Source organism: Bombina bombina, unplaced genomic scaffold (genome assembly GCF_027579735.1).
Source record: "Bombina bombina isolate aBomBom1 unplaced genomic scaffold, aBomBom1.pri scaffold_1364, whole genome shotgun sequence".
Classification (NCBI taxonomy): Eukaryota; Metazoa; Chordata; class Amphibia; order Anura; family Bombinatoridae; genus Bombina; species Bombina bombina.
The window spans coordinates 3,400-14,777 of record NW_026512291.1 but is presented as its reverse complement, the minus strand read 5'-3'; the positions used below and the strand labels follow the sequence as shown (position 1 = coordinate 14,777).

The 11,378-nt window shown below is 41.6% G+C and overlaps 1 long non-coding RNA gene across 1 annotated transcript; it reads left to right on the top strand.

Moving 5' to 3' along the window:
- The first annotated feature begins 223 nt into the window (after positions 1-223).
- Positions 224-8,021, top strand: LOC128644217 (uncharacterized). Its single transcript, XR_008399953.1, has 3 exons — positions 224-6,604; positions 6,646-7,697; positions 7,746-8,021. It is a non-coding gene; the product is annotated as an uncharacterized LOC128644217 (long non-coding RNA).
- The last annotated feature ends 3,357 nt before the right edge of the window (positions 8,022-11,378 follow it).

Sequence of the window (11,378 nt, the reverse complement as noted above, 5' to 3'; positions counted from 1 at the left end):
AATGGGCAGATACAGGCTGTGCACGTGAGGATACACAGATAGTGATAATATGCGGAAACAGGCTGTGCAAGTGATGATGCACAGATAATAATAATGTGCAGACACAGGCTGTGCAAGTGATGATAGACAGATAATGATAATGTGCAGGCAGAGGCTGTGCAAGTGATGATACACAGATAATGATAATGTGCAGACACAGGCTGTGCACGTGAGGATACACAGATAATGATAATGTGCAGACACAGGCTGTGCAAGTGATGATACACAGATAATGATAATGTGCAGACACAGGCTGTGCAAGTGATGATACACAGATAATGATAATGTGCAGGTACAGGCTGTGCACTTGATGATACACAGATAATAATAATGTGTAGACACAGGCTGTTCTAGTGATGATACACAGATAATGATATTGTGTAGACACAGGCTATGCTAGTGATGATACACAAATAATGATAATGTGCAGGCACAGATATTAATAATGTGCAGACACAGGTTGTGCACGTGAGGATACACAGATAATGATAATGTACAGGCTGTGCAAGTGATGATACACAGATAATGATAATGGGCAGACACAGGCTGTGCACGTGATGATACACAGATAATGATAATGTGCAGAAACAGGCTGTGCAAGTGATGATACACAGATAATGATAATGTGCAGACACAGGTTGTGCACGTGATGGTACCCAGATAATGATAATGTGCAGGCACAGGCTGTGCAAGTGACAATACCCAGATAAGGATAATGTACAGGCTGTGCAAGTGATGATACACAGATAATGATAAAGTGCAGACACAGGCTGTGCAAGTGATGATACACAGATGATGATAATGTGAAGGCACAAGTTTTGCTTGTGATGGTACCCAGATAATGATAATGTGCAGGTACAGGTTGTGGACGTGAGGATAACTAGATAATTACATGCACAGACACAGGCTGTGCACGTGACGATACCTAGATAATGATAATGTGCAGACACAGGCTGTGCAAGTGATGATAAAAAAATAATGATAACTAGATAATTACATGCACAGACACAGGCTGTGCACGTGACGATACACAGATAATGATAATGTGAAGGCACAGACTGCATTTGACGATACACAGATAATGATAATGTGCAGACACAGGCTGTGCACGTGACGATACCCAGATAATGATAATGTGCAGACACAGGCTGTGCAAGTAATGATACATAGATAATGATAATGTGCAGGCAGAGGCTGTGCAAGTGATGATACACAGATAATGATAATGTTCAGACACAGGCTTTGCACGTGAGGATACCCAGATAATGATAATGTGCAGAAACGGGCTGCGCAAGTGATGATGCACAGATAATAATAATGTGCAGACACAGGTTGTGCAAGTGATGATACACAGATAATGAAAATGTGCAGGCAGAGGCTGTGCAAGTGATGATACACATATAATAATAATGTGCAGACACAGGCTGTGCTAGTGATGATACACAGATAATAATAATGTGCAGACACAGGCTGTGCAAGTGATGATACACATATAATAATAATGTGCAGACACAGGCTGTGCTAGTGATGATACACAGATAATAATAATGTGCAGACACAGGCTGTGCAAGTGATGATACACAGATAATGATAATGGGCAGATACAGGCTGTGCACGTGAGGATACACAGATAGTGATAATATGCGGAAACAGGCTGTGCAAGTGATGATGCACAGATAATAATAATGTGCAGACACAGGCTGTGCAAGTGATGATAGACAGATAATGATAATGTGCAGGCAGAGGCTGTGCAAGTGATGATACACAGATAATGATAATGTGCAGACACAGGCTGTGCTAGTGATGATACACAGATAATGATAATGTGCAGACACAGGCTGTGCAAGTGATGATACACAGATAATGATAATGTGCAGACACAGGCTGTGCAAGTGATGATACACAGATAATGATAATGTGCAGGTACAGGCTGTTCACTTGATGATACACAGATAATAATAATGTGTAGACACAGGCTGTTCTAGTGATGATACACAGATAATAATAATGTGCAGACACAGGCTATGCTAGTGATGATACACAGATAATAATAATGTGCAGACACAGGCTGTGCAAGTGATGATACACAGATAATAATAATGTGCAGACACAGGCTGTGCTAGTGATGATACACAGATAATAATAATGTGCAGACACAGGCTGTGCAAGTGATGATACACATATAATAATAATGTGCAGACACAGGCTGTGCTAGTGATGATACACAGATAATAATAATGTGCAGACACAGGCTGTGCAAGTGATGATACACAGATAATGATAATGGGCAGACACAGGCTGTGCACGTGAGGATACACAGATAGTGATAATATGCGGAAACAGGCTGTGCAAGTGATGATGCACAGATAATAATAATGTGCAGACACAGGCTGTGCAAGTGATGATAGACAGATAATGATAATGTGCAGGCAGAGGCTGTGCAAGTGATGATACACAGATAATGATAATGTGCAGACACAGGCTGTGCTAGTGATGATACACAGATAATGATAATGTGCAGACACAGGCTGTGCAAGTGATGATACACAGATAATGATAATGTGCAGACACAGGCTGTGCTTGTGATGGTACCCAGATAATGATAATGTGCAGGTACAGGTTGTGGACGTGAGGATAACTAGATAATTACATGCACAGACACAGGCTGTGCACGTGACGATACCTAGATAATGATAATGTGCAGACACAGGCTGTGCACGTGACGATACCTAGATAATGATAATGTGCAGACACAGGCTGTGCACGTGACGATACCTAGATAATGATAATGTGCAGACACAGGCTGTGCAAGTGATGATAAAAAAATAATGATAATGTGCAGACACAGGCTGTGCATGTGAGGATAGCCAGATAATGATAATGTGCAGACACAGGCTGTGCAAGTGATGATACACAGATAATGATAATGTGCAGACACAGGTTGTGCATGTGAGGATAGCCAGATAATGATAATGTGCAGACACAGGCTGTGCAAGTGATGATACCCAGATAATGATAATGTGCAGGCACAGGTTGTGCTTGTAAGAATAACCAGATAATGTGCAGGCACAGTTTGTGCTTGTGATGGTACCCAGATAATGATAATGTGCAGGTACAGGTTGTGCACGTGAGGATAACTAGATAATTACATGCACAGACACAGGCTGTGCACGTGACGATACACAGATAATGATAATGTGAAGGCACAGACTGTGCATTTGACGATACACAGATAATGATAATGTGCAGACACAGGCTGTGCACGTGACGATACCCAGATAATGATAATGTGCAGACACAGGCTGTGCAAGTAATGATACATAGATAATGATAATGTGCAGGCAGAGGCTGTGCAAGTGATGATACACAGATAATGATAATGTTCAGACACAGGCTTTGCACGTGACGATACCCAGATAATGATAATGTGCAGAAACGGGCTGCGCAAGTGATGATGCACAGATAATAATAATGTGCAGACACAGGTTGTGCAAGTGATGATACACAGATAATGAAAATGTGCAGGCAGAGGCTGTGCAAGTGATGATACACATATAATAATAATGTGCAGACACAGGCTGTGCTAGTGATGATACACAGATAATAATAATGTGCAGACACAGGCTGTGCAAGTGATGATACACATATAATAATAATGTGCAGACACAGGCTGTGCTAGTGATGATACACAGATAATAATAATGTGCAGACACAGGCTGTGCAAGTGATGATACACAGATAATGATAATGGGCAGATACAGGCTGTGCACGTGAGGATACACAGATAGTGATAATGTGCGGAAACAGGCTGTGCAAGTGATGATGCACAGATAATAATAATGTGCAGACACAGGCTGTGCAAGTGATGATAGACAGATAATGATAATGTGCAGGCAGAGGCTGTGCAAGTGATGATACACAGATAATGATAATGTGCAGACACAGGCTGTGCTAGTGATGATACACAGATAATGATAATGTGCAGACACAGGCTGTGCAAGTGATGATACACAGATAATGATAATGTGCAGACACAGGCTGTGCAAGTGATGATACACAGATAATGATAATGTGCAGGTACAGGCTGTGCACTTGATGATACACAGATAATAATAATGTGTAGACACAGGCTGTTCTAGTGATGATACACAGATAATGATATTGTGTAGACACAGGCTATGCTAGTGATGATACACAAATAATGATAATGTGCAGGCACAGATATTAATAATGTGCAGACACAGGTTGTGCACGTGAGGATACACAGATAATGATAATGTACAGGCTGTGCAAGTGATGATACACAGATAATGATAATGGGCAGACACAGGCTGTGCACGTGATGATACACAGATAATGATAATGTGCAGAAACAGGCTGTGCAAGTGATGATACACAGATAATGATAATGTGCAGACACAGGTTGTGCACGTGATGGTACCCAGATAATGATAATGTGCAGGCACAGGCTGTGCAAGTGACAATACCCAGATAAGGATAATGTACAGGCTGTGCAAGTGATGATACACAGATAATGATAAAGTGCAGACACAGGCTGTGCAAGTGATGATACACAGATGATGATAATGTGAAGGCACAAGTTTTGCTTGTGATGGTACCCAGATAATGATAATGTGCAGGTACAGGTTGTGGACGTGAGGATAACTAGATAATTACATGCACAGACACAGGCTGTGCACGTGACGATACCTAGATAATGATAATGTGCAGACACAGGCTGTGCAAGTGATGATAAAAAAATAATGATAACTAGATAATTACATGCACAGACACAGGCTGTGCACGTGACGATACACAGATAATGATAATGTGAAGGCACAGACTGCATTTGACGATACACAGATAATGATAATGTGCAGACACAGGCTGTGCACGTGACGATACCCAGATAATGATAATGTGCAGACACAGGCTGTGCAAGTAATGATACATAGATAATGATAATGTGCAGGCAGAGGCTGTGCAAGTGATGATACACAGATAATGATAATGTTCAGACACAGGCTTTGCACGTGAGGATACCCAGATAATGATAATGTGCAGAAACGGGCTGCGCAAGTGATGATGCACAGATAATAATAATGTGCAGACACAGGTTGTGCAAGTGATGATACACAGATAATGAAAATGTGCAGGCAGAGGCTGTGCAAGTGATGATACACATATAATAATAATGTGCAGACACAGGCTGTGCTAGTGATGATACACAGATAATAATAATGTGCAGACACAGGCTGTGCAAGTGATGATACACATATAATAATAATGTGCAGACACAGGCTGTGCTAGTGATGATACACAGATAATAATAATGTGCAGACACAGGCTGTGCAAGTGATGATACACAGATAATGATAATGGGCAGATACAGGCTGTGCACGTGAGGATACACAGATAGTGATAATATGCGGAAACAGGCTGTGCAAGTGATGATGCACAGATAATAATAATGTGCAGACACAGGCTGTGCAAGTGATGATAGACAGATAATGATAATGTGCAGGCAGAGGCTGTGCAAGTGATGATACACAGATAATGATAATGTGCAGACACAGGCTGTGCTAGTGATGATACACAGATAATGATAATGTGCAGACACAGGCTGTGCAAGTGATGATACACAGATAATGATAATGTGCAGACACAGGCTGTGCAAGTGATGATACACAGATAATGATAATGTGCAGGTACAGGCTGTTCACTTGATGATACACAGATAATAATAATGTGTAGACACAGGCTGTTCTAGTGATGATACACAGATAATAATAATGTGCAGACACAGGCTATGCTAGTGATGATACACAGATAATAATAATGTGCAGACACAGGCTGTGCAAGTGATGATACACAGATAATAATAATGTGCAGACACAGGCTGTGCTAGTGATGATACACAGATAATAATAATGTGCAGACACAGGCTGTGCAAGTGATGATACACATATAATAATAATGTGCAGACACAGGCTGTGCTAGTGATGATACACAGATAATAATAATGTGCAGACACAGGCTGTGCAAGTGATGATACACAGATAATGATAATGGGCAGACACAGGCTGTGCACGTGAGGATACACAGATAGTGATAATATGCGGAAACAGGCTGTGCAAGTGATGATGCACAGATAATAATAATGTGCAGACACAGGCTGTGCAAGTGATGATAGACAGATAATGATAATGTGCAGGCAGAGGCTGTGCAAGTGATGATACACAGATAATAATAATGTGCAGACACAGGCTGTGCTAGTGATGATACACAGATAATAATAATGTGCAGACACAGGCTGTGCAAGTGATGATACACAGATAATGATAATGTGCAGACACAGGCTGTGCAAGTGATGATACACAGATAATGATAATGTGCAGGTACAGGCTGTGCACTTGATGATACACAGATAATAATAATGTGTAGACACAGGCTGTTCTAGTGATGATACACAGATAATGATATTGTGTAGACACAGGCTATGCTAGTGATGATACACAAATAATGATAATGTGCAGGCACAGATATTAATAATGTGCAGACACAGGTTTGTGCACGTGAGGATACACAGATAATGATAATGTACAGGCTGTGCAAGTGATGATACACAGATAATGATAATGGGCAGACACAGGCTGTGCACGTGATGATACACAGATAATGATAATGTGCAGAAACAGGCTGTGCAAGTGATGATACACAGATAATGATAATGTGCTGACACAGGCTGTGCACTTGATGATACACAGATAATGATAATGTGCAGGTACAGGCTGTGCACTTGATGATACACAGATAATAATAATGTGCAGACACAGTCTGTGCTAGTGATGATACACAGATAATAATAATGTGCAGACACAGGCTGTGCTAGTGATGATACACAGATAATGATAATGTGTAGACACAGGCTGTGCTAGTGATGATACACAGATAATGATAATGTGTAGACACAGGCTGTGCTAGTGATGATACACAGATAATGATAATGTGCAGGCACAGACTGTGCAAGTGATGATACACAGATAATGATAATGTGCAGACACAGTCTGTGCTAGTGATGATACACAGATAATGATAATGTACAGGTACAGGCTGTGCTCGTGATGATACACAGATAATGATAATGTACAGGCTGTGCAAGTGATGATACACAGATAATGATAATATGCAGGTACAGGCTGTGCAAGTGATGATACACAGATAATGATAATGATAATGTACAGGTACAGGCTGTGCATGTGATGATACACAGATAATGATAATGTGCAGGTACAGGCTGTGCACGTGATGATACACAGATAATGATAATGTGCAGGTACAGGCTGTGCACCTGATGATACACAGATAATGATAATGTGCAGGTACAGGCTGTGCACGTGAGGATACACAGATAATTAAAATGTGCAGACACAGGCTGTGCACGTGAGGATACACAGATAATGATAATGTGCAGGTACAGGCTGTGCACGTGATGATACACAGATAATGATAATGTGCAGGTACAGGCTGTGCACCTGAGGATACACAGATAATGATAATGTGCAGGTACAGGCTGTGCACGTGAGGATACACAGATAATGATAATGTGCAGGTACAGGCTGTGCACGTGAGGATACACAGATAATGATAATGTGCAGGTACAGGCTGTGCACGTGAGGATACACAGAATAATGATTAATGTGCAGACACAGGCTGTGCTAGTGACGATACACAGATAATGATAATGTGCAGACACAGGCTGTGCACGTGATGATACACAGATAATGATAATGTGCAGACACAGTCTGTGCTAGTGATGATACACAGATAATGATAATGTACATTTACAGGCTGTGCTCGTGATGATACACAGATAATGATAATGTACAGGTACAGGCTGTGCAAGTGATGATGCACAGATAATGATAATATGCAGGTACAGGCTGTGCAAGTGATGATACACAGATAATGATAATGTACAGGTACAGGCTGTGGCATGTGATGATACACAGATAATGATAATGTGGCAGGTACAGGCTGTGCACGTGATGATACACAGATAATGAAAATGTGCAGGCAGAGGCTGTGCAAGTGATGATACACAGATAATGATAATGTGCAGGTACAGGCTGTGCACGTGATGATACACAGATAATGATAATGTGCAGGTACAGGCTGTGCACGTGATGATACACAGATAATAATAATGTGCAGACACAGGCTGTGCAAGTGATGATACACAGATAATAATAATGTGCAGACACAGGCTGTGCTAGTGATGATACACAGATAATAATAATGTGCAGACACAGGCTGTGCAAGTGATGATACACAAGATAATGATAATGGGCAGACACAGGCTGTGCACGTGAGGATACACAGATATTGATAATGTGCGGAAACAGGCTGTGCAAGTGATGAATGCACAGATAATAATAATGTGCAGACACAGGCTGTTGCAAGTGATGATAGACAGATAATGATAATGTGCAGGCAGAGGGCTGTGCAAGTGATGATACACAGATAATGATAATGTGCAGACACAGGCTATGCAAGTGATGATACACAGATAAATGATAATGTGCAGACACAGGCTGTGCAAGTGATGATACACAGATAATGATAATGTGCAGACACAGGCTGTGCAAGTGATGATACACAGATAATGATAATGTGCAGGTACAGGCTGTGCACTTGATGATACACAGATAATAATAATGTGTAGACACAGGCTGTTCTAGTTGATGATACACAGATAATGATATTGTGTAGACACAGGCTATGCTAGTGATGATACACAAATAATGATAATGTGCAGGCACAAGATATTAATAATGTGCAGACACAGGTTGTGCACGTGAGGATACACAGATAATGATAATGTACAGGCTGTGCAAGTGATGATACACAGATAATGATAATGGGCAGACACAGGCTGTGCACGTGATGATACACAGATAATGATAATGTGCAGAAACATGCTGTGCAAGTGATGATACACAGATAATGATAATGTGCAGGTACAGGCTGTGCACTTGATGATACACAGATAATAATAAATGTGCAGAAACAGGCTGTGCACTTGAATGATACCAGATAATAATAATGTGCAGGTACAGGCTGTGCACTTGATGATACACAGAGTAATAATAATGTGCAGACACAGTCTGTGCTAGTGATGATACACAGATAATAATAATGTGCAGAACAGGCTGTGCTAGTGATGATACACAGATAAGATAATGTGCAGACACAGGCTGTGCTAGTGATGATACACAGATAATGATAATGTGTAGACACAGGCTGTGCTAGTGATTGATACACAGATAATGATAATGTGCAGACACAGGTTGTGCTAGTGATGATACACAGATAATGAGAAAATGTGTAGACACAGCTGTGCAAGTGATGATACACAGTAATGATAATGTGTAGACACAGGCTGTGCTAGTGATGATACACAGATAATGATAATGTGTAGACACAGGCTGTGCTAGTGATGATACACAGATAATGATAATGTGCAAGGCACAGACTGTGCACGTGAGGATACACAGATAATGATAATGCTGCCCCCCAGACACAGGCTGTGCTAGTGATGATACACAGATAATAATAATGTGCAGACACAGGCTGTGCTAGTGATGATACACAGATAATGATAATGTGCAGACACAGTCTGCTAGTGATGATACACAGATAATGATAATGTACAGGTACAGGCTGTGCTCGTGATGATACACAGATAATGATAATGTGCAGGGTACAGGCTGTGCACGTTGAGGATACACAGATAATGATAATGTGCAGGTACAGGCTGTGCACCTGAGGATACACAGATAATGATAATGTGCATGTACAGGCTGTGCACGTGAGGGATACACAGATAATGATAATGTGCAGGAACAGGCCTGTGCACCTGATGATACACAGATAATGATAATCGTGCAGGAGAACAGGCTGTGCACCTGATGATACACAGATAATGATAATGTGCAGGAACAGGCTGTGCACCTGATGATACACAGATAATGATAATGTGCAGGTACAGGCTGTGCACGTGAGGATACACAGATAATTAAAATGTGCAGGTACAGGCTGTGCACGTGAGGAATACACAGATAATGATATGTGCAGGTACAGGGCTGTGCACCTGAGGATACACAGATAATGATAATGTGCAGAGTACAGGCTGTGCACGTGAGGATACACAGATAATGATAATGTCAGGTACAGGCTGTGCACCTGATGATACACAGATAATGATAATGTGCAGGTACAGGCTTGTGACGTGACGATACACAGATAATGATATGTGCAGGTACAGGCTGTGCACGTGAGGATACACAGATAATTAAAATGTGCAGGTACAGGCTGTGCACGTGAGGATACACAGATAATGATAATGTGCAGGTACAGGCTGTGCACGTGATGATACACAGATAATGATAATGTGCAGGTACAGGCTGTGCACCTGAGGATACACAGATAATGATAATGTGCATGTACAGGCTGTGCACGTGAGGATACACAGATAATGATAATGTGCAGGTACAGGCTGTGCACGTGAGGATACACAGATAATGATAATGTGCAGGTACAGGCTGTGCACGTGAGGGATACACAGATAATGATAATGTGCAGGTACAGGCTGTGCACGTGAGGATACACAGATAATGATAATGTGCAGACACAGGCTGTGCACGTGACGATACACAGATAATGATAATGTGCAGGTACAGGCTGTGCACGTGAGGATACACAGATAATGATAATGTGCAGACACAGGCTGTGCACGTGACGATACACAGATAATGATAATGTGTGCAGGTACAGGTTGTGCACGTATTGGTACAAAGCTAATGATAATGTGCAGGCTGTGCACGTTATGGTATCTAAATCATGATAATGTGCAGGCTGTGCACGTTATGGTACACTGATAATGATGTGCAGGCACAGGCTGTGCACGTTATGGTACACTGATAATAGTGTGCAGGCTGTGCACGTGATGGATACACTGATAATAACGTGCAGGCACAGGCTGTGCACTTGATGGTACACTGATAATCTATGTGCAGGCTGTGCATGTGATGGTACACTGATAATAACGTGCAGGCACAGGCTGTGCATGTGATGGTACACTGATAATAACGTGCAGGCACAGGCTGTGCACTTGATGGTACACTGATAATAATGTGCAGGCTGTGCATGTGATGGTTACACTGATAATAACGTGCAGGCACAGGCTGTGCATGTGATGGTACACTGATAATAACGTGCAGGCACAGGCTGTGCATGTGATGGTACACTAATAATAACGTGCAGGCACAGGCTGTGCA